This window comes from Vespa velutina, chromosome 18, assembly GCF_912470025.1.
Source record: "Vespa velutina chromosome 18, iVesVel2.1, whole genome shotgun sequence".
NCBI classification, from domain to species: Eukaryota; Metazoa; Arthropoda; class Insecta; order Hymenoptera; family Vespidae; genus Vespa; species Vespa velutina.
In genome coordinates, this window is record NC_062205.1 from 1083122 (window position 1) to 1109384 (window position 26263).

The 26263-nt window shown below is 27.1% G+C and overlaps 1 protein-coding gene and 2 long non-coding RNA genes across 15 annotated transcripts in view; 1 reads left to right on the forward strand and 2 right to left on the reverse strand.

Annotated features, from left to right (window-relative positions):
• LOC124955514 overlaps nt 1-1435 on the reverse strand; it is a 28341-nt gene extending 26906 nt beyond the window's left edge. For 2 of the 7 annotated variants that reach the window (XR_007102894.1, XR_007102893.1), the window contains exons 1-2: nt 1187-1435; nt 637-1067 (exon numbers count right to left, since the gene is read on the reverse strand). This is a non-coding gene — a long non-coding RNA (uncharacterized LOC124955514). The remainder of the gene's footprint in view (nt 1-636; nt 1068-1186) is intronic. The other 5 variants (XR_007102895.1, XR_007102896.1, XR_007102897.1 and 2 more) reach the window with 4 other exon arrangements.
• LOC124955512 (zwei Ig domain protein zig-8-like) overlaps nt 1-26263 on the reverse strand; it is a 198940-nt gene that overhangs the window by 116902 nt on the left and 55775 nt on the right. The gene's annotated exons all lie outside the window — the stretch shown is intronic.
• LOC124955515 lies at nt 18096-20049 on the forward strand. The gene is made up of 3 exons (XR_007102898.1): nt 18096-18366; nt 18468-18561; nt 18701-20049. It is a non-coding gene; the product is annotated as an uncharacterized LOC124955515 (long non-coding RNA).

The following is a 26263-nucleotide window of genomic DNA, read 5'->3' on the forward strand; positions in this document are numbered from 1 at the left end:
AACAGTCCTGCTTTTCATCAATTTATCATGATATAGTCGGTTAGTGTGGTTAATGATCAGCACTTTTTTTTTAAAGTCTGTTAGCAGTTGACTAGTAGAGATAGGTTTTGCATATCTTGAAAGATGTCCCAAATAATCGTGGAATTGTATGTTTCTTAGTCCCAAAACTAATCTCCATTCGACTGTTTCCTTATCCGGCATGGTTGCTTTTGTGCGTTTGGCTAGTTTACCATAGTAAATACTCTCTGCCGCGTTCTATCCTATCTTCCTATTGTATTCTCGTGCAACTAATCGTTATCACGGAGAAAGACAGGCAATCACATCATCGTTTTGCCAGACTTCTCTCCAATTCGCCAATTAATAATGCTTCAAAATCTTCTCTAACGATTCAAAATCGTTTAACCGTGTTGGATATACAATGTCATAACTGATCTATTTTTTTTTTATTTTTTTCGATTAATCGAAATTATTCTTTATTATTCTTCGATTTATCTCTCAACCTCGAGATCTGAATAAATTCGATTTTTAATATTTCATTGGTGCCTTTAATATATTAATCCTACGTTTTTACGTTATTCGCACATTCCTGCGAATAAAAAAGATAACAAACGTCATATTTATTTATCGTTTACTCACTTTCATTTGATCCCAATTATTATTTTTTTTGTCCCTCGACATTTCGTCGTTGTCTAATCTCATTATTGATTGTATTCTTTATCTTCGTTGTTATTGTTCTCAACAACAGTATCTTCATAATGACTATCTTTATCTTCTAATCTTGTTGACATGTCTATTCTTTGTTCCTAGATATTTTTGTTTTTGTTTTTTTTTTTTTTTTTTTTCTTTATTTCGTTTACTCTTCTTTCATCCTGATGTCCTGGTGTCCGAGAGTTGCTGGAATCCTTTAGATCCTTTAGAGAGATCCTTTGATCTTCTTATTTTCGTAACGATCATTTTTTTGATTATGCTCGATCTACTTTTTGTCACTGGTCAGAGAGAATATACCGGTCAAATAAAAGTACCGGTAATTCAACTATCTTAACTATGATTACGATGTTCCTTGTAATCTATATACATATATATATATATATATATATATATATATATATTATATTATATATATTATATGATCTGTATACATATATATATTATATTATATATTATATTATAAAATTTTCATACGTACCAATCACATCAAAGAGAATATCTTCTTTCGTTTTGATATTTCACTTCTTATGTAATTTGTTAAATCTTCATATGAAGATTATTGATAAAAGTGAAATATAACAATAAATTATTACGTATATATATATATATATATATATATATTTATATAAAATATAATATATAAATAAAAGATAAATATATATAAAATATAATATATAAAAATATCTATATATAAATATTACTTTTTATTAAAGATTAAACGTGTTTACTTCGTGATTGTCTGATCACGACTGACTTCAGTTATGGCGGGGATAGATTATATATATTTGGTTGTAGAGTGTCGCTATCATCGATCTTTGTAGTTCCCCGCGTTAATTTAATCGTTACACATATAGATATTAAACAAATGCGAAGGACGTTAAATACGTTGAAAAAGAACTTACGTCATCATTTTTTTTTAGGAAGGGGAGGAAAGTTATATTTCACTCTAACATCTCATTGTCATAATTATTATTATAATTATTATTATAATTTTTATTATAATACAATATATCATATTATTATTATTATTATTATTATTATTATTATTGTTATTATTATTATTATTATAATTATTATTACTATTTTCATCATCAGTGTTAGTATTATTTAACGAAATTAAATTACATACAATCATATACACATAAACACATAGAACATAAATTACCCCACCTACCCTAAATCTTACTCTATAAATCTTTACGATTGGTCAGAATTATTGCTCCACCCCCACCCTCCCTTCCACCCGCTCATCATCACTCATTTTTTTCAAATTTTTGAAATACGATGAAGAAATATCGAAGTAAACTTTAAAATCTATTCTTTCGGACACGTAAGAAATCGGTTTTTCAATCGTTTATAAACATCATAAATAAAATATTTTAATAAATATAATATAACAATAGAATAATTTAATGAAAATTAATATTTCATATATATAGAAGTCGTTTCTCGACTATAAAATATCTTGATCGCATGACTTGATACTTGTTATTATAGAAAATATATATTCAAACGGTAAATTTTGTATTTTTTGTTCGGTGTAAAGTTTCAAGGATATTACAAAGATTTACTTTATTATATAGAAATCTATTGTTTAGAAATCTATTTTTAGATTTTCCTATTGTATAGGAATTTATTATTAGAAGATATTTTTGTTTTTATTTTTTATAATGTACTAAGAAATAATTTGAAGAAAGTATTTTCGTATATATCTTTGTTCATTTATAATTTATAAATTATAATTTATAAATTGGTTTATTTTTCTTATGGCCATTTATTTTTTTCCGCCATAATGGTCATGTCCCTTCTTTTCATACATACTACAGTGATCGTAATTTCATAATTGGCAGATACGATGACGCAGTATATTCTATCTGAAGAAAAAAAAAAAAAAAAAGAAAAGGAAAGAAACAAAAAGAGAAGAAAAAAGATTTAACTTTCATCTGAAATATTTTCATATCCGATCAAAATTTTTCGATATATTTAACGAAATATTTCGCAATTTTTAAAGAAATTACGAGAAATAGAAAACATTTTAATTTCTCCAAAATCCAAAAGCATTACTTAAGATCGTAAATTTCTCTATTATTAGATTTATTTATTTATAACGTTCTAATCGCGTTCTAACGATTATATTCACATCACATACATTCTATGAAAATAAGTAAGAAATAATAATTAATTATTTAATTGAACATTTCGTGTATTATATATAATACATATATAATACATAATATAATAGTACAATAAAACATAATCTTAAAAATTAAATTCATCAAATTTAAATAAACATGTTTGATCTCCTTTACTTCTCTTTCATCAAAGCAATTCGATTGACATTTAATCGACATTTATTTATTAACAAATTTCAAAATCGTAAAAATATTTTGTTAGTTAAACGGACAGCTTAATAAATATTGTAAGCCATCAGAGTCGGGTTTCTCGTAAAACAGAATACAACGAAGCATATTAAAGTTAGGTATATTAAAAATTGAGTTAGAGCAGTGCTTGAAAAAGTGAGAGAGCAATACAGGAGGAAGGTTGTAGCTTTCAAAGAAGGAGACACGTCATTGTCATCGGTCAACTGCGCACAGTTGTTGACTAAAGGTCAATATGACCATACCGCTTGTCAAGGGACACTTACAAAGATTCCTTCTAAATGTTGAATACTCTTTTTCTATAATAAGGCACTTAGATACAAAGATATATGTACACTCACATAACTAACGAGGGTTTATATAGAAAAAAAAAAAAAATATATATATATATATATAGAAGGAACACGGGGGGAATATCAATGAAAGAGAAATTTGAAAGTGTTAACAATTTTGTTTCAGCCTAAATAAATCAAAAGTTTTTTTTCGAGAAATTGTCTATCGATAATGTATATATCTATTGACCAAACAGATCCGATATTATTCGTTCAAGTACTTACCTTTACCGTTAATTCAAAAATTTCGACGCATATTTTACGTCGCTGGAACATTTTTACTGATCATATGTACGTTACATATACGAACAATACGAACAGACTTTTGGAAAACTATTGTTATATACTATATCTAGATTTTGATTATCCGTAAGTTAATCTTAGCCGCTTCTATTTCGAAAAAAATTCCAAAAATTCTTTTCCAAAACCTTCGGAAAATGTAATTTTAAATTTCGATTTTCTGAATCGCTGAGTTGGATATACTGATAGTTGAAGTATTAAATGTTAGAGAGGGAAAAAAGTCAACTGATTCTACCTGAGTTCAATAATTATATTATCAATATGGAACTGCATGAGGAAAAAGGAAAAAAATTATCATTCATAACTTTGTTCAATTCAAATACTTCAATATCTAAAATATATCTAGTAAATAACTACAATTTATCTATGTATTTGGAAATATTATAATTACAAAGTGTGATATATAAATTTAATAATATTTTTTTATAAAAAAATTCGAGCGAACAATATTGCGAACATTTTGAAAAGCTATAAAAAAGTTTATTCCTTAGGCGGACCTTTGCTAAAAAAAAAAAAAAAAAACAATTCAAGCATTTAATTGGTACTTTAAATCAATTAAAATCCAGAAAAATTAACTGAAGTGATCAAAATAATTGTAATGTAAGTTTATATTAGAATGATACTGATTTTCAAACATCTAATTTTCTTTTTCTCTTACTATACGTTATATTACTATTAATATATACTATAGTTCACTACGCTATCCACGCCATTATTATTATTATTATTATTATTATTATTATTATTATTATTATTATTATTATATAATTATATAATAATAATATTATTATTATAATATGATAATTAATCATCATTATAATCATCAATGTCATTATTATTATAATTATAAAATTACTGCATCTCGTACAATAGTACATCCAGATGTACAAAGAATACATATAATCTCTATCCCAACTTGCTCTAAATCCTAAATCATACTACTCCAGTTACGACAATATGTAATCAATAATTGATCAGAATCCTTCAATATAAATTTTCTCTATCCATAATTTTATTATATCATTTGTTAATGTATTAAAATAATAATTATTATTATCATTCTCATGATTATCGTTAAACAAAAATTACGTACATATGCAAAATTGCATTTTGTACGAACGCGTGCACACTAATACACATACATAATATTACTTCAACTCAACTACGGCTAAATTTTAAATCTCATTATTACCACCATCGCTATGAAACCAATTCTATTGAACAGAATTCTTCCACTATCTTTTAGCCTTTCATTTTCCCGAACCTTCGAGTTACAAAGAAGAAATCTTCAGAGTCTATCGTTAAAATTTTAAAAATCTTTTTCATATGTAGAACGTTTCTACGTTCGAATTAAATGAAAAATGCAGAAGTTTCTACTCAAGTGCAAATGTCTGTCTGCATTTTCATTTTGGGAAATATTTCTTATTATCGCAAAACGTAACACTCATTCTCTTCGTTAAAAAATAATCCGTCGATTTCAAGGTAACATTGAAAATCGTAAGCAGAGCTCTTAACTGCTATCGGACGCGTCCACAGGTGGCGGATAGTGGAATGTCTTCTAGTTATAGGAGATAACTGCATATGCAGTCGTGGACCAAGAGCGGCAGTTTACTGGACGTGGTACAATGTCCTTGGGTAAGACATTAACAACAAATACCACAAATGTCCATAGGTACACTGTGACATGGCGAATCGTGCCGCCATCAAATAAGCACTTGACCCATTCCGGATAGTGCGAAATTGTTTTTTAGATTCCCATTAAAAAAGAGAAGATCATTATTTTCATATAAAAGGACAAAAGAAAATAAATCGAAGCATTTTTTTAAAATCATTTTCAATAAAAAAAATTATATTTTTGTCATATTCTCGTTTTATAAATTTTTGATCGTTCGAATAATTATACGAGAAATTAATCAATCAATAATTGTTCATGTAATTAATATCAGCTTATGAAGAAAATACTTTTGGAAAATGGGATATTTGAAAATATGAAAATTGTGAGCATTAATTCAGAGATAATCGTGATTAATAAAAATAAAAACAATTTATATTTATTATGGAAAATAACAAAAGAATAATAATATACTATATATACAGAATGTTGATCTTTTCGAATGCGGAAATATTACAACTTTTCTTCGACCAGAAACTAATAACTCATCCGCTTATTTTTTTTCAGATTCTTTCATACACTTTGCCCTCTTTATTCCTCTCTCTCTCTCTCTTTCTCTCTCTCTCTCTCTCTCTCTCTCTCTCTCTCTCTCTCTCTTTCCCAATATCTCACCTCCTCTTTTCTTCCTATAAACATACGCACTTCGAAAAAGACAAATCACGCTCTGTCGACCAATTTGTCTCTTACACAACTACTCAAAACTAGAAATTTTCATTTCTTTGTTCAATTACCAATCGGCTTACCTCACACACACACACACACACACACATACACACAAAAGTAGTTAGCTCTGAAACTTTCCATTTCTCCGTTCAATCGAAATATCTCACACACACACACATACACACAGTGAACTCTGGAACCTTTTATTTCAGCCATTCTGACATTTTTAGTTATTCTCAACCAACGGTGATTATACAATACAAAACAAATCTTACTTAAAAATTTTCAATATAACGCTTACCGACAATAAAACTAAGATATTGTATATATAAAATGAATAGTTTTCTAAAAAAAATACTTTACTCTAAATACAAAAATAAAATGCACAGAAAGATAATACGATTAAATTAAGACCTAGAAATTTTTCTTTCGCCTCGGCTATGATCAAATATATCCTTTCATCTGATTCGAACTTACTATGCGCGTATATAGTATTTGAGTTATTTAATACTCGTCAATATCTTCGATGACATATCGATCGATAGCCAACACTTTCTTAACTTCATACGATATGTTTAGGGATCCATTTTTCATACACCCATACGGTAGTATTTATGTTCTTTATTATCACTATATCTTTGACACAATACGAGAAGATATTCCTATTATAATAATGTTCAATCGAACATGCTTTGCTTTTACAATTTTTCTAAAGCTTTTTCTCGTATAGATATTAAACCATAATTTTCATCGTTGTATTACTCATTCGCACGCGAAATACCTACGACAATGAACACATAATCGAATATTTCGATCTTTGAAAATTCTTTAAACGATTCAGAGGTAAATGTTGACCCTCAATCACTTATGATACGTCTCGATTGGAAAAAGATCGATTGCTCGTATTTTAAAAATATTCGAATTAATTTTTAATTCATACTTAAAGTCGTACAGATGTTTAATTCGTTATGTCTCGCCGAGTTGAAATGTTCGGACTAATCTAGATAAAGTTAACTTTCATTGGTTTATCTAAATAATCTATATTTAACAACTCGTTATGAGAACAATCAATTTCATTCCATGAAATCTTAGAATTGGCTTTCATGACCTGAATAATTTTTTTTTTTCTTTACAAATGGATTTGACGAAAAATCCCTCCCGAACAAAATGGTATGAATCATGATATTATCCGGTACGACACAAAATTTCATCCTCATTCCGATCTTGAAAATGCTGATATCAATCTTGAAATATCCTAAAACCCGCACCTTGGAATCATTGATCCCACAGAAATCGTGATCTTTTCCTACGGCCGATAATTTTACATTCTTCGGTACATAGCTTTGTCCGATCACACGTATTGGTGATCCGGGATCAACTATCACGTTGAACAACTATACCTACAGCTGTCGTCATTCTCATCAACTGCAGTAAATGCTATATATATCTTGTATGGCCGATGAAACGTTGCTTGTACCAAATTCGTCGAATCTAAAGGAGAAGCAAAGACAGAGATCGATTTTGAAGACGGCGCAGAGGACTTCCTTTTTTTCGGGCAATCCTTGATGTAATGATCGATGGATCAGGACAGCAATAACAAACTCCTTTTGATGGCCTCGGGTTTCGGCATTACGGAAAATTATGGCCAACCTCCTTGCAATTATAACACCTTCTGATTACGTGTTCCAAGGTTGTTCCTGTTCTCGATGTTCCCATCTTAACATTTGATGTCTTTACGTCCTTCGAGGTATGATCAAACGACTTCCTAGGGCACAAACCGATTTTTCCAAACGCTTCAACCAACTCAGATTGTAACACTGATCGTGTCTGATCCTGGAGATGCACATCCGACTTCTCATCGATAAGATAATAGATTATTTTATTTTCAGATATCAAGGCACAGTTCGTGAGTACAATTTTCTCGTGATAATAATTGCTGAACGGTTCATTCGAGCGCTATATGCGTGTCTCAAATTCCTTCCTCAGAGCTAGTTTACTATGGCGATAATCGTACATCATTCTCATACGTTGAAGAAGATTTTCGACGCTCAAACCGACATGTTTCGGTTTTGAATGGAATCAGTTGAAACCTTGCTCCTTTAATCTCTGCATTATCATCATCTTCGTAATGTGGTCGTCTAAATTGTATGAACTTTGTTCAAGGTTCAACTATTGTTCTCATTTTCAGAATGAATTATCAAGCCCGTCGAACTCGCACAACAATTCGTTAACGCCCTTTATGTTAACATTCGTCGTCACGTTACTCATCCTTCCTATATCTTCAACATTAATAGCATGAGTCGATAACATCGTATGTTCCCTTTTCATCAATTGCAATTCCCTCTAAAGCAGGTATCTCTTACTTTTTACGAATTTAAGCTCCCTGGAAATTTGATCACTCTCGATCGACGCAGATCTTCTGGTATGTTCGATGTCATCGGCTTAAAGTTGTCACTAACAACGACACCATCCTCTTGAACAAATGAATCATCTAATTCGTTTTTTTTAGACACATCTAGATCATCAGTCTATCAATTAGTCCGCTTTTGTTTTCGATCGTGGCTAAATTTCTCGTGCACTTTAATTGCTTTCTTTAATTTCGCACATAACAAATAGAAATTTTTCCACGCAACGGACAGAGTTTTCGTCCACATCGAATAAAATTTTACAAAAAACACACTGAGTCGTGTATTTCCTTTGATAATGCTCCTTCTAAAAATCTGTGAGTATTTAACGTGTATAAATGTTACTGAGTATTAAGATAGCCGAGATTAATAAAAATACAAACCATTGATATCTATTACGGAAAATAACAAAAGAATAAAAATTAAATACATAAACAGAATGTTGGTCTTGTTTGAACATGGAAATACTATGATTCTTTTTTTAACCAGAAACTATTAACACACTCGCTTATTTTCTTCAGACTCTCTCATACACTCCCTCTTTCGCCTAATATCTCAGCATCTCTTTTCTTTCCATAACCATAGGCACCTTGAAAAAGACAAATCACGTTCTATCGACCCATTTGTCTTGTACTTCTATTTCTTTGTTCAATTATCAATCGGCTTATCTCTCTCTCACACACACACACACACACACACACATAGCAAGCTCTGGGGAATCTTCCAACAACAAATTTGCAAAATGTAAATGTATTGAAAATACTCATACAAATCATATCGAATTCGATTACTGTTCAGAAAGATTGTTTCTTTGTAAAGATTAATTTATTCTGATTTTCGATGCTATTATACCTTTGCAATGATAATAAATAAAATAGAAATCGTGAATATACAAGATTGCCTGATTGAATGTAATTTCGAGAGAAAAAGAAAAAAAAAAAAAAAAAAAGAAAAGAAAAGAAAAGATCAAAACAAAATAATAAATGTAAAGCGTATGTATGTGTATTTTTAAAAATATAAATTTACGTTAAAACATCATATGCATTTATGAAGTAATGTATAATAAATACATATCTGGAAATACGTGAAAAAAAAAATTTAATGAAAAGTGTACGTATTACATAAAGAAAGACACATTTATGAATATCGTCTGTTGTATAAGGTAAATAAAAAAAAAAGAATTCGTCGGAAACCATCTGGAAGAGTCGACCAAAAAATAGAAAAACAAAAAAAAAACAAAAAAGAAACTCTATCAAAGCCCGTTCAGTGAATGATTATTTATAAATGAATATATAGAATAGACATTTTTCATTAAATGCTAAAGTAATATAAATTCGAACGAGTTTCGTTCGAGGTATTATCGTAGCATTGAAAACAAAAAAGGATAATGAAACTGAAAAAAGAAAGGAAAAAGAAGAAAAAAAAGGAGAACAAAAATAAAAAAAAAAGAAAAAAAAATATTGAGTCTTCGTTCATATGTTAATTTATTTTCAAGTGATTGCTCTATTCGCAATTGACCTACCTTAGAAAACTTTCGGTTCAAGTTCTCTTCATTAGCATACTCGCACTTCCACGCACTAACAAACTTCAAATTCAATTTTAAGTGAAAGGATCCGTCTTCAACTTTCCAAGTTTTAAAAGAAGATTTGTCATCAACAAATGTTAGACCCTCGCTCTCTCTCTCTCTCTCTCTCTCTCTCTCTCTCTCTCTCTCTCTCTCTCTCAATGGGAAAAAATAGTAGATTTGTTCTCCATCTTCTTTTTTTCCTTCATCAAACATTCCTATTCCCCATTGACACGGGAGTATAAGGACATCTACGTTAAGGGATTGAGAAATTTGGAGATTTTTGGATTATCACAACCTTAGATGATTTGATATTTGAAGTTTGACCTTTTTAATCTTAAAATTAAAACTGGAAAAGACTTCAATAACATCAACTAAGCACTATACAAATACGTCACACTTTTTATCTTATCCTAATTAAAAGCTTTCATTAGGATAAGAGAAGTCTTGCTTGACTAGCTTTATTGACTGAAGATCGGATGACTAGCTTTAAGGAATTTAAAAAAAAAAAAAGGAAGGAGAGAAACAAGAAATAAAAAAGGAGCCACGCGATCAACCAACAATCACAAATATGGAAATGAAGTTATTTTTTTGATCTTTTATTTAGAAAGAAAATGAAAGTCGCAAATATGCGAGATGATAATACAGAGAATATGACTAACAAGGAGAAAACTTCGGAACCACACACAAAGTTTGCCTAAACCGGGATTCGAATTCAAGAGTTTTTCTTTTTTTTTTCAAAACAAACGCTCTATCACCGATCTACGAAGATCTATGCTGAAATGTATTTATGAAAAAGTTTTTTTCTCAACGACAGAAGATATACTGTACATTTATTATTACCATAAGATGAGACACTCTTTTTCCTTCTCCTCTATGAATAATGAAACTTGGTCAAAAAATAATCCTTTGATTTCAAATAGACATTGACAATCGTAAAGTAGTATACTCGATCCAATATGATATCCTTGCGTATGATATTGACAACAAATACTACAAATGTTTATAGATAACTTTTAAATATCAATGCAAATTCTCATGGATCTAAACGATCATCAGAACAAAGGATCAAACATTTCGAACGAACCTATCTTAACACACTCACGACCAATAAGGATATTCCTTTCCCTTTTCCTAGGACTTTTTATTTAAACTCCTTTCTTTCCATTTCCCTTTTCTAATTCGTTAATGTCTTTGTGAATGATTCAAGAGAAATCTATGGACAGTTGCATCAAAGCATTCACACTCATCGATAAATCAACCAAATCTCACCAATATCATTGACTATGCCTCAATCGAAGGAATTCACAGTACAATCTAAATCGCAACAACACAACTAATTACATGTCATATATACATAAGAGTCATTTATACCAATTGTATCTTAGTTCAACAAATATACTGTGATAATTTCAATTTGCACAGTATTTATTATCGCGCATCTATGTTACAAACTCAACGAGATCCTTTAAAAGATCGCGCGTTCTCCCATTAATTTATGGAAATGCGGCGAACAGTATTTTGCTGAAGGCCTTCAACGATATCGTAGCCTAGTGCCGCCGCTTTTATTCGTCATGAACAATGAATCTATAATTCTGACGATTAGAAAGAGACGGGGAAAGATTTTTCGTGCAAATCGACTATCATCATTGTTCCACTGCGAGACTCGTATCAGGAAACGTTTTTGTGATTGCACCCCTTACGAGGCAATATTCACAATGGGAAAAGAAAGAAGATATGTTATATATATCTTCTTCTCCCCTAAGTATTCTTGACGGGAAATCCTTGATACAGGACAATGGTTACTCATAAATTCTTCTACATCAAGGGGGAACTAAGAGAATATGATGTTTATCACAGCCATAGAGAGATTTTGAAATTTATATATGTGACACATCACGTGGAGTGAAAGCCCGCTCATTCAACTTAACAAGAAATTGTGTTACACTTATTTCATAACCCTAATTAAAATTCTCATTATGATAAGAACTCTTATCTGACGAGTTATTGACTAGCCTGGAATGACGAATTTCAAAGAATAATAACTGGATGAAGGAATAAAAATCCATAAAAATTGAGATTCAAAGAACCAACAAACCACAAATGGAAGTAAAGTTATTTTTTCACCTTTCATCGGGAAAGAAAGTAAAGTTGCAAATGTACGAGAGGATATAGAAAATTCCTTTAGAAGTAGAAAACTTTGGAACCTGACAAGAAAGTTTGTCTAGAACAAAATTCGAACCTGTTATCTTTCTTTTTTTCCGAAACAAATGTCCATCATCGAACCTACGAAGATCTGAAATCTATAAATGAACAAGTTTTGTTTTTAGTAATAGAAGATATATACTGTATTTTGTTTTTTGCAATATGTTTGTTATTTTCATAAGACAGAACATTCTTTTTTCTTCCTCCTTCATAAATTATGAAACTTTATCAAAAAATAATCCGTCGATTTCAAGCTGACATTGAAAATCGTAAGCAGAGCTCTTAACTGCTATCGGACGCGTCCACAGGTGGCGGATGGTGGAACGCCTCCTAATTATAGGAGGTAGCTGCATATGCAGTCGCGGACCAAGAGCGGCAGTTTACTGGACGTGGTACAATGTCCTTGGGTAAGACATTAACAACAAATACCACAAATGTCCATAGGTACACTGTGACATGGCGAATCGTGCCGCCATCAAATAAGCACTTGACCCATTCCGGATAGTGCGAAATTGTTTTTCAAATTCCCAGTAAAAAAAGAGAAGATCAATATTTTCATATAAAAGGACAAAGAAAATAAATCGAAGCATTTTTTAAAAATCATTTTCAATAAAAAAAATTATATTTTTGTCATATTCTCGTTTTATAAGTTTTTGATCGTTCGAATAATTAAACGAGAAATTTACCAAGCAAATATTCGTGTAATTAATATCAGCTTTCGAAGAAGATGGATTTGGAAATTGGGATATTTGAAAATATGGAAATTGTAAAATGCAGATATGCTCGAAAAGGCTCGTACAATACATATCGAATTCGATTATTGTTCAGAGAGATTGTCCCTTGTGAAGATTAATTTATTCTGGTTTTCCAAGCTATTATACCTTTGCTATGATAATAAATAAAATAGAAATCGTGAATATACAAGATTGCCTGATTGAATGTAATTTCGAGAGAAAAAAAAAAAAAAAAAGAAAAAAGAAAAGAAAAGATTAAAACAAAATAATAAATGTGAAGCATATGTATGTACTTTCAAAAGTATAAATTTATATAAAAACATCACATACACTTATGAAGTATCTACAAGTAATGTATGTAATGTTTAATAAGTACATATCTGGAAATATGTACTTAATGAAAAGTGAAAGTACTACATAAAGAAAGATCCATTTATGAATATCGTCTGTTGAATAAGTAAACAAAAAAGAAAAAGAAAAATTCATTGGAAATCATTTGGAAGAATCGAGCGAAAAATAAAGAAACAAACAAACAAAAAAAAACAAAAAAAAAAGAAAACAAAAAAGAAACCCTATCAAAGTCCATTCAGTGAATGATTATTTATAAATGAATGTACGAAATAAACTTATTTCATTAAATGCTAAAGCAATTTAAATTCGTTCGAGGTGTATCGTAGCAATGAAAAAAAAAAAACAAAAAAAAAGGAAAAAGAAGAAATTAAACTGAAAAAAAAACGAAAGAAGAAGAGGAAAACAAAAACAAAAAAAGAAAAAAGAAAAGAAAGAAAGAAAGAAAAAATTGGGTCTTCGTTTGATTGTTAATTTAATTTATTTTCGAGCATCTAACTGTTCCATTCATAACTGAGCTACCTTGAGGAGGATACTTTCGGCTGAAGTTTTCTTCATCGGCATATTCTCGCACTTCTAAACCCGACATAAACTCAATTTGAGATGAAAGGGATCCATCTTCAAACTTTCCAAATTTTAAGGAAGGAGATTTGTCCCGTTCATTAGCAGCGAACGGACCACCCCCCCCCCTCTCTCTCTCTCTCTCTGTCTGCCTATCAATAAGGAAAGGAATAAGAAAGAGAAACTGTTGTTCGTCTTCCTCCCCCCTCCTGTAAGCATTCCTCTATTAACCCTTAACACGGTGATATGAGAATTGAATTGACTGTGTCAATGAGTGAGAAAACTTTTTGATGATAGAGATCAAAGGATTGTATCACAGTATTTTAAATTGTTTGAGATTTTAAGCATGACTCATTTAATCTCAAAATCAAAACTGAAAAGAAGATATCACATATAAGTAACCAAATATATTTTAATATATTATAGAAATGCGACGAAACATTTCTTATCCTAATTAAAGCTTTCATTCGGACAACAAAAAAAAAACCAGGTCTGATTTATTAGGCTTTATCGATTAGCATGGAAATGGATTAGTTTTTTGAGGAATTTATAAAACTGAAATAAAGGAGGAAAAGAGACAGAAACAAGGAAAACCAGAAAGAAAGGAGAGAGGGAAGAAAAAACTCCATCCAACTAATCCAAACACAAATCACAAATATGGAAATAATCCATTTTTTTTTTTTTTTGACCTTTTATTTATGAAAGGAAAGGTGAAAATACAAGATGATAATAAATATAGAGAAGAATAATACGTCTCAGAAGAGAAAAGAGAAGAGAAAAAATTTAAAGAGCTGACACAACAAAGTTTTTGCCTAGACCAGAGACAAGGGGTAGGGGGTGGGATTCGAACCCGGGATGACCTTTCCGAAAACAAACACTCTATCATCGAACTATGAACATCTATATCGAAATTTATATATAAAGGTACAAGGTCCTTATGTACAATACGATTACCTAATGCGTACATTAAATTTTATACAATTATATCGAAAAATTGTTTCTTCTGTTATCAAAATTTAACGTAATAATACATATAATGTATTATTGCAACGATAAATCTTTAAATGACGTTAAATTGATATGTATAATTTAATCGCTGTAATGCGAGTATGAGTCCCCGCGCCATTTACGAACAGTTACGAAAGAATTTCCGAATACTTTCAAAGAAATTCGTAAAAATAGATAAAAAATATTGTAAAAGCATAATAATCACTGCACGAATGATGATCTTTCAGGAAACACGTTACGTTAATTTCTTTAATTTATTTTTCTAATATGTCCTTACCTATACACGAATTATATAAATCGTTAGTTTTTTTTTTTCTTCGTTTTCTAATATTGTTAAAAATGTCCGATAAAGATTATATCTTAAAATTTTGTGACGTAATTTGCTTAAAATAATAATTGAATAAAGAAAAATGTCTATTAGTTTAAAGTTTACCTTTAACAGATAAAACATGTGTAAGATATTTTTTTAATTGAATCATTTTTTTAATTGAAAGGACTATAAACATAAAAGTTTTCTTTTTCGTAAAATGTCAAAAAAAAAGTATGTGATCGAAATAAAAAATAATACTTATATGTGTGTATATATATATATATATTATTATTATTATATATTATTATTATTGTTATTATTGTATATATATATAATAATAATAATAATAATAATAATAATAATAATAATAAATATATATATATATATATATATATATATAATCTATAAATACAATTCACTATTTAATTAATTTAAATGTCTTCAACTTTAATACATATTTCATTTTTTGATATTATTAAAAACGACTGATAAATTTAAAAATTTTATCTCATATAATTTTCCTAAAAAAAGAATAAAAAACAAAAGAAATATGTATAATTTAACATGTCTATAAATATTATAGAAATTTATTCAAATAAAATATATGTAATATAATTATATATATTTTTTGTTTTTAAAAACATAATAAACATATATAGAAATCTATAAATTTCTCTCCGTAAAATGTCAAAAACAGAATGTGATCGAAATAGATTATATATATATATATATATTATTACTATTATTATTATTTTATATATATATATATATATATATATATATATACATATATATATAATAATAATAATATAAAAAAAATAAAAAAAAATATATATATACTCATTTACAAATATAATCCACTGTTTAATTAATTTACATTAATTCTCAATTTTCTTACATATTTTATCTTTGTTTTATTTTCTAATATATTCAAAACCAATTAGATACATTTAAATATCTTATCTCATATGATTTTCTTAAAATATTAATTAGACAAAAGAAATACGTAAAAATTTAATGTCAATATGTATTACAAAAGTATTATTATACAAAATATCTGTATCTAATGTTTTAGTTGAAAGTATTACAAGCGTACGTAGAAGTTTTCCTTTTCTAAATAGAATTCTAAATAAAATATTATAAAATATCATAAATATCGTAAAATATAATTTTAATGTAAAAAAAAAAGAATATGAATAAAACAAAAAGATAATGTTTTTTTTTTTTTTTTGACGTAAAAAGTCTTTGAAATAAAACATTGACAATTGAAATAACATTGCAAAAAAAAAACAAAAAACGAATCGCGGTTCATTATAAAATTTTACATGTGGTTTTGTATTGCATTTGCTATCAATGCATTTAACACAATTAAGCAATGTGAAGTGCTCGTACGTTACTGACCCGAGTTAAAGCACCCACTTGTACCATATATATATATGTATATATATATATATATATATAGAATAAATATATATATATATATATATATAGATATGGATTTTCTTTTATTCAAATATTTAAAATCTCAACTACAAATTGGAGGTAAATTTCACGAGAATATATTCCAATTTCTTTAAAAGTGCTCCAAAAGTGATTAACGTAACATATTTCTACAATTAATATTACAATTCATTTTTTATTATGAAAGATTTCATTATAATTTCTTCTTATGCATAATTCTTATGCATATAATTTTCCTTCTACGTAAAAATAAGTATTATTAATATTATTATTATTATTATTGTTATTATTATATATAATGTTGCATAAAATATCTTATTTATTAATATTGATTTAAGATTAAGTATTTAGCAGCCCTGATTTTATAATGATTATATCAACATAATTCTTGATCAAATTTTAATGAACAAAATCTCATTTCAAGAATAAACATATAAACGAAAAATTAGGTTTTTCAAATTTTGAAAGAATCTTTTTCTTTATTTTCGAACGAAAGAAAAAATAGAAATAATATTTTTTGATACAATTTTCTTTCCAGATATAATGAAACTATTTTGAAAATTTGAAAAATTCAATTTTTCGTTTAAATCTTCACCTTTAAAATATAACAATGTTCATAAAAGTGTATGAAGAATTACGTTTGGATTCATTATTTGTGTAAACTACTGTTTTTGACATATTCCATGATAAATAAGTTTGGTACAGTCTTTTGAGATTTGCGATCAATGTAACGAACCTTCTATCACCACTATCAATTTTTCTATACACAATATATCAGTGTGTGTATGTGTTTTTTCCGTCAATTATTATAATCGATTGCTTGTTTGTTTGCATGCGTAAAATCTTGTTCGGATTTTCTAAACGCAAGGAAAAATAATAATAAGTTGAATACTTATACACATTATAGTATATTATTTTAATAAAAATCATAGTATGAATTAATTTTCACATTCTATTGTATATGAGATAAATCAACCAGACAAATTATTTTTTTCTCTATTACACTGATCTATTTTATATTTATTATTATTACAACTATAATAATAATAATAATAATAATAATAATAATAATAATAATAATAATAATAATAATAATAATATATAATAGTATAATATAATAATAGGAATAATGATAAGAAAACGAAGAAGAAGATAAAGAAGTGGAAAAAAATATATATTTAAATATTATACATGTCATATACATCCTATATTATTTATTTATTTATTTATAATAATAGAAGAAGAAAGAATATATTCAACGAAAAAAAAAAGAGAAATATTTTGTAAAATTTAGAAGTAAATTTGTCAATTTTCATCGATTATATTTCTTTATTAGATACAGTGAGTATAAAGAAATATTCGTACAACAGTAAATTTAAACAAAAACTTTATAGAACTTTTTTTATTACAAAAAAAAAATGTTAACAAAAAAAAATATATATATATAAATATATTTAGAAATCTCTAAAACGAATGTTATCAAAAAATAATTATTTACTTATACTTGTTATGAAAATATTAACGACTTTCAAGAATTAACAAAAAATGTACACATAATAAGTATTCGTATAGTCCTTGATTCGTGACATTTTACATAAGATAAATACAAGATAATACATCTTATGTCAATACATTTAGAATCAGTATGTTTGGAGACGTCGCCGATACAAATAGTATTTCAGATTTATATATAATCAACAATGATAATTATAAAATGGTACGTAAAGACAAGGAAATCTTTGAAGAAAAAAAGAAAATTCTTATAAATTTACTTAAATAATAAGTGCAAAACATTAAGTGAAATTTATAAAATTATAGATGAGATAATGGTCTACGAATTAAGGAATTATTGAAAAATATGGAGATCAAAACTCTTTAAAAAAATAATCCATAGAAAGTAAAAGCAAAATAAGTGAGTATATTAGCCGATAAATAATTTGAAAAGTAAAACAAAATCTAATTATAACAACAAAATCTAATAATAATAAATAAATGTAATAAACATAACTATTAAATTTAAAAATAATCTTAATTTTAATATATTTCAATAGAAAAGTACGTAGAAACGATTAAAATTTTCGAAAGACTAAATCAATATTCCTATGAAGTATTGAAATCATTATTATATTTACTGATGAAAATAAATTTAACATATTTATATCGGATGGATGATACGCTATTTGGAAAGAAAAAAATACTGAATATATGTAAAACTATTTCTAGACGTCCGTAAAGCATGAAAGAGACTTGATTACAGTTCGGAGTTGGATAAATGTAAAAGTATTTGAATTTTTCTATTTTATTGATGATAACATAATATTAATATTAAATATTTTAAAATAACATCTTCAAGGTAATACAAATAAAATTGAATTACAAGACAATTATATATCATTTTACAAGATAATAATCTAAAATTCGCTTACGATATGCGACAATGGATCTTGTATAAGATATCAAATTATAATAATTAAAAATACCATGCATAATCTTCAGACTTGAATGTTATTTCCCCCAAAAACTTTTTTCTTTTGTAAACGTAGAAATCTACGAATAATTATTACCCCGTACATTTTCTGCTAATTTTTGAAAATTTGTTAATATTTTCATTACAAATATAAATAAATAATTATTTTTTAATAACATTCGTTTTACAGATTTCTGAGAATATACATATATATATATTTTTTTTTGTTAAAATTTTTTTGTAATAAACAAAATTCTACAAAATTCTTGTTCAAATTCATTGCTGTACGAATAATTTTTACGCTCATTGTATACTATTATCTTTCGATGAGTTAAAAAATTAATCGGATAATCATTTAAATTTCTATGATAATGGAACTTGTTCACAGATATTTTCGTTTTATCGCTCGTTAACAATGACGTCAAAACAATTCTCGCAATCCGATTGGTTATCCTTAAGAACCGTAGCAATAGAATTTCAACACGTTGAATATTTCAACCGTTACTGTTACTTTTACGGCTACTTTTACGGAGTCTGAATCGAGTTAAGCGATTGGTCGTAACTTTAATGTTACTGTTACGAAAAGTTTCTGCGATCAGAATGGTACATACTAATTAGCCGTTTCTCCTTTTATTTTCGTTTCTTATCTTCTCTTATCGTACATACCTACTTTTCTTTTTTCTTTTTTTATCTATCCTTATTACAATCGTTATCACCAATTCATGATACTAGTTTTTCTTTCTATTCCATTAATTTGCATCTACCATTGATTTTATTTTTATCGATTCTCACTTATATAATTTTTCGATATAATTAGTTATTAATTAATTTTAATAATATGAAATTGATATGAAGAAAAATGAAAATTCGCTGATTGATCATCGATGTGTTTTTCTTGTTATGGGAAAAATAAATAAATAAATCTAAAAAAAATTAATTGTTTTTCAAAATATTTTATTTCGAGAACTTCAAATAAAATAAAAATCAAAAAATGGTCTGAAGAAATAGCTATTTTACAAACGCATAGCAGATTTTCTCAAAGTAAAGAATTGTTCGGATAAATTGTTTAGATTTCTTGTTTAGAATATTTGTTTTTAAATTGTACAAAAATAAAAATACTTGCGAATAAAATATCCTTACGAGCATCGATCTATGATCTTGCAAATAACAAAGTTAACTTTATCATTATAACTATTATTTTTTATACTTTTTCTTTTTAATCTTTACTAATACAATGTAGAATATACATAATGTAGATAATATTTAAATTTAACTTCAATTTTAATCAGGTTCTTAAAACTTGCTATGTTAAGATCGGATATATGTCGGAGTCTGTTATTTTTGAAAATACCTAAAACGTAGAAAAAAATACTCGTTTATAAATATAAACAAAAACAAAAAGAAAACTACTGAAATAAAATATGTTTTAATATATATATATATATATGTATATATATATATATATATATATATATATATATATATATATATATATATATTAAATAATTTTTTAATTGAAAGCATTATAAAAATATATAAAATTTTTTCCACTTGTAAAACATAATTCTGACATTAAAAAGGAACGTAACCGTGACAAAGAGACAATGTTTTCTTTGATATAGAAAGCTTTTAAAATAAAATGTTGTCAGCAAAAAAAAAAAAAAAAAGAAAAAAAAACAAAGAAAAAGTATAAGAAAAAGAAAAAAAGAAATGAAGAAAACGAAAAAAGAAAACAAGGAGAAAAAAAAACGTATCGTTGTTTATCACAAAGTTTTAAAGGTAGTTTGTATACTTGTAATGTTTATTTAGTTTGCTATTAGTGACTTTAGCGAAGTAGGCAATGTGAAACATTCGCACTGGCTCGGATTCAAGTACCGCTCGTGTCGTAAATATTCTTTTTTCTTTTCTTTTTCTTTCCTTGTTTATATTTTTTTCTTTCTTTCTTTCATTCTTTATACTCGAAAACATTTGAAAGATATTTTGGTCAGAAATGGAAGACGAATTTAACGAAAATGTATTTAACCTGACTTATAATATAGTTCGCTATAAAAGTGAATGAATCAAGTTATTGCAATTAATATAAGAATAAATAATAATGAAATTTTTCATTTCGAAAAAAATTTCAATATAATTACTATTTAAGAAATAATCCTTTTCTTTCTGAGATAATAAATATTATCGAATAATCTTTCATAATCTATGATTTTAAGATGAAATAGAAAAATATTAGAGGAAATAAAAATAAATTAGTTGAATCCTGACAAATGAAAATGCGAGAAGTCTTTATATATATATATATATATATATATATATATATATATAAATTTTTATATGTAGATTTTTATTAACAAGAAAATTCAGTTTCCTCGGTTAAATCCATTGGCACAAAATTGGAACAATCTATTCGTAAAACATTAATACCAGATTTTCTCATAATACCAGAAGCTGTCGTTGAATGAAATGTTTGTTCTCTTTCGTTAGTCTCATAATAAGGACAAATCCCTTTAGAACATACCTCAGGCGCATCAAAATCCATTTGTGACATGCTCGATGATTTTCAATTAGATAAATTGCATGACTCCTTTCCGTAATTGCCCGAGAGCGTTAAAAAAAAAAAAAAAAAACTATACAATGAATTTTACGATATAAATAAACATAACGTTTCATTCATTAAACAAAATTAACTTTTAATTAATAATATTCAACATGATTTATTGGTTTATTAATAAATACGAAAAATCTCTCTTTTTTGATTCTTTTTTTTTTTGTTCTTCCTATCAGATAATTTATCACGTTATTATCGAATTGCGAATAATCTAAAATATTTTTTGTAAAATTCGAAATTTCATTCTAAAAGTTTCACGTAATTAAAGCAAGTCTCATTACACGCTTACTTCTATGTAATTACATCAAATATCGTGATTTTGCTCACGAAGTTATTTTGTTTCTTTTTTCTTTCTCTCTCTCTCTCTCTCTCTCTCTTTTTTTAATTATTTTATCGAAAATAAAAATCTACATTTCCGTAACAATAAGTTTTAATAAAACAAAAAAGGGAACACAGCATTGATATATATATATATATATATATATATATATATATATATATATATTCGCGTTAAAAAAAAAAAATCGATTCAAATTTAAATAAAAAAGAAAAGAAAAAAATAGTAACACAAAGAACACTTTCTCTTTTCCTTAGCATTGATTTTAACAAATATAATAACAAATATATTACTATACGTGATTTAAAGAAAGAGAAAAAAAAAAAAGAAAAAAAAGAAAAGAAACTATTTTTTTGTATCATTTTTTTTTTTCTATTTCTACATTATTCTTTATATTATTGTTCATAAAGTGATTAGGTCAGAAGTAAGATTTTAAAATGTGACGACCCCGTAGAGAGCAATGCCCAAGTTTTCCGTTCTAATGCGCCTTACGTTAAATACGCCCCTGAATGCATGGATACATCCAACGAGACAGTTACAGCTTATAGTTCACGAATCTTTCCTATATTTTATGGAAAAACGACTAACTCATTTAGATTTAAACCTCTTTCGGATTATGGCGGATGAAGAAGAAAAGAAAAGAAAAAGGAAATAAAAGAAAACAAAAGAATAGAAAAGAAAGGAAAGGGGAAAATATACGAACAATGGCGACGTACCGTGATCACTTGGGAATCCTGCTACGCTTTGAGACTTTCAATTCGAACGAGATAAAGAGAGAATTAAAGAAAGAATTAGAAAATGTGTCTAGTAATAAAATTACTTCGTTCTCATTATATAAAACTGTTTTTCATTCTCGTAAAACTAAATTCTTCGATTCAACTTCACTATAAATATATATATATAAATATATATATATAAATATATATATATATATATATATATATATATATATATTTTAAGAATATCATCTAGTAACTTATTAATATTGTTTAATTTATATATGACAAATAAAAAAAATAAAAAAAAGAATAAAATAAGCGACGTAAAACGTATCTATAATAAAAGATAATAATTTTATAAAGAAACAATCGCCCTTTATATAGATTTCTCACAAATATTCTAATTAACATGTATAATATCAAAATTTTCTCGCTCTATATTGAAACAAACAAACATAGTTAAATCGTATCACGTTAAAATATACGTTAACATTTGTTTTTATTTCGTCGATCTATGTTTCGCATTATTTACTAACGAAAATAAACAAACGAAAATGAGATTATTCGTTAATATAAACATTCTTTATACCATACTCTTGGGGAATCCTTTGTTCTACGTGTACATACCCAAATAAACACGTTACCTTTGTATACATTCGCAGATTTTATCACGTAACTCTTCTCATAAGCTGTAAGGACGAATACGAGCTATTTACAGTGAACATATACACAAACACAACACACACATACGCACATATACATAGAGAGACATCACACTATGTATATATATATATCTATGTATGTATGTATGTATATACGTATATATAACTATACATATGTATAGACACACACATGATAGATATATATGTAAATGTACAATATTTCATCCTTGACTAACTGTTAGTTCGTGACTTTTATAAACAAAGAAGATTCACGCGTTTCTCCTTAACCTACTTCAATAATTCTTATTACTTTATTCCACACTGAATTGCGAATAAAATACATACATATATATATATATATATATATATATATATATATATACACATATACATATATATATGTACGTATATATGTGTACGTATGTGTCCGCGGAAGTAATGTACAAATGTATAATCATGAAAAAAAAAATGGAGGGAAAATGAAAACGATATGTACCTTTCGATGACTCCTGACGTTTATTTTCACGAATCCGATCTTTGAATGTTTTATTTACTTTTTAACTCGTTGTTTGATCAAAATGTACAAGATTTTTGTAGATATTATCTTGGAGAATCGACAATTGAATTTTCATTATTATAAGCTTGTCATAATAAATTATTGTGACTGTATTTCTCTGTGTGTGTGTATGTGTATATCTGTCTGTGTGTACATTTTATGGATTATACATTTGATTGCTCTTAACAACTTAGTTTCATTTACGATGAAGATGTGTGAAATTTTTATCAAAATTACATAAAATTATAATAATAAAAAATCGTAAGGACCGTGACAATGAGTCTTACTCTCGTTTATGTTTATTTTGATATAGTTCGTCAGAAAATGTAATTTTTGTCAATTATTATATAATTATATACATAAATATATGTTTGTTAACTTTTAAATATAGGATAAAAAAACGAGCGAATTGATCGCTAATATGAAATTAAATTTTAATATAAATCTTTTCTATTCGTAGTTTTATTATTCTATTTGTTAATAGAAACGAAAATTTTGGATAACGATTATATAATCGTTATCTACGATTTTTACTTTAGATTATTATTTGATTATGTCCAGTTACGTCAAGTTTTTATTTTTTTATAAAATTCAAGATCTGAATTACGTAATAAAATTTCGACCGATTAATTTCATTGCCTTTTATCGAAACTTTTTCTATCAAAAAATTGGTTCGCAATATCATTGGCTAGATTAAAAAAAATGTAATTCTGAAAATGTGTTTCTTTCATTTGAAATTTTAGTCACAAGAAACGATTTAAAAGTTTTCTGCAAAATATTAATTATAATCTTAAAACACAATTATCTTACTTGATAATTTTAATAACTCCATTAATTAATTAATTAATTAATTAATTAACTACTAGAATAAAGATAACAAAAAAAAATAGAAAATAAAATTTGTATTATTCAAATTAAATTAATGTATTTCTATTAATTTACAAATATTACGAATTAAAAAATGTAACATTTAAATAAAATTATAAGTAAAATAATTTTAATAAAACAAATTTATTATTCCATTTATTCTAAATAAATAATTTTCCATAAACTAAAACTGATAATGTAAGAGTCGTTCTATTTGATCGTTTATTATTTTCTTTTCTTTTTTTTTTTTTTTTGACAAAATAAAAATCACAAAAATCTTTTATGATTTCAAGGATTGCTCACTATCGATTGCTCACAAGTGATAATCATCGACGTATTAAGGACAAATTTATGAAATATAGATAACAAAATAAAAAAAAAAATAATAAAACTCTTAATTCGTATTTATTTCCTGTCGTGTAGATACTACGAAAAAGAAGAAAAAAAAAAAAAAAAAAAAAAATAAATAAATAAAAAAGGGAAAAAGAAGAATAACAAATTCTCATATAAAATGATTAATTTATAAAATGACATAAGTGATAAAGAGAAAGAGTAGTAGAAAAGAAAGAGAGAAAGAAAAAAAAAAAAGGTAAAAAAGAAAAAGAAAAAAAAAAGCAAATCGAAATTTGTCAATGTATCGAAAGTTTACGATGCAATAACATCCCAACAAAAAATGTCCTTTATCGTTCTCGATAGTAAGAATATCATTACGAAAAAAAAAACAGCCTGCATTATTTCTTATTCACAAATAATCAGTTCACATTGGCTTATTGGCAACTAGCCACTTTAAGGACGTATCCCAAGGGAGTGAATAGGATGAAATGGTAGCTGAGGTGAGGGGATAGTGAAAGGGATAAAAAGTGAGATGATGAATGTACCGGGCATACGTCCTAACGTTGCAAAATTCATATCGTCGTAAGTTCGCGGTTCTCTACGAAGTGAACTTAAAGCTTCAACGAGGGTGGCAAGATGAGGCGGGTTGGAACGGGGTGAAGTGGAATAGGATGAAACGGAGAGGATTGGTGGTTGCTTGAGATGGGGGTTGGCTGGGATACCTACCCTCACGAAAGGGTGTAAAACATTATTCCGCATTACACTTCACGAGCTGCAGGCGTAGCTACGGTAAATTATTCTATGCTCCTTTTTTTTTCCCCCCTCTTTCTTCTCCTCTTTTTCTCTTTTTTATTCTTTCTTCTTCCTTCGTCTTCTTTCTTCAGCTTTCCTCTGCTTTCTTCTTCTATTTTTTTTCTCTTATTTTTATTCTTCTATCATAGCTACAGCATCGAAGAGCCTCCGGGCAAAGAAACGCGAAAGGAATCGTTCCTCGAGATGATATATAAAGGGTGTCTCAAGGTTCTTTTTCCTTTTTTTTTTTTTTTTTTCTTTTCTTATTTTCTTTCT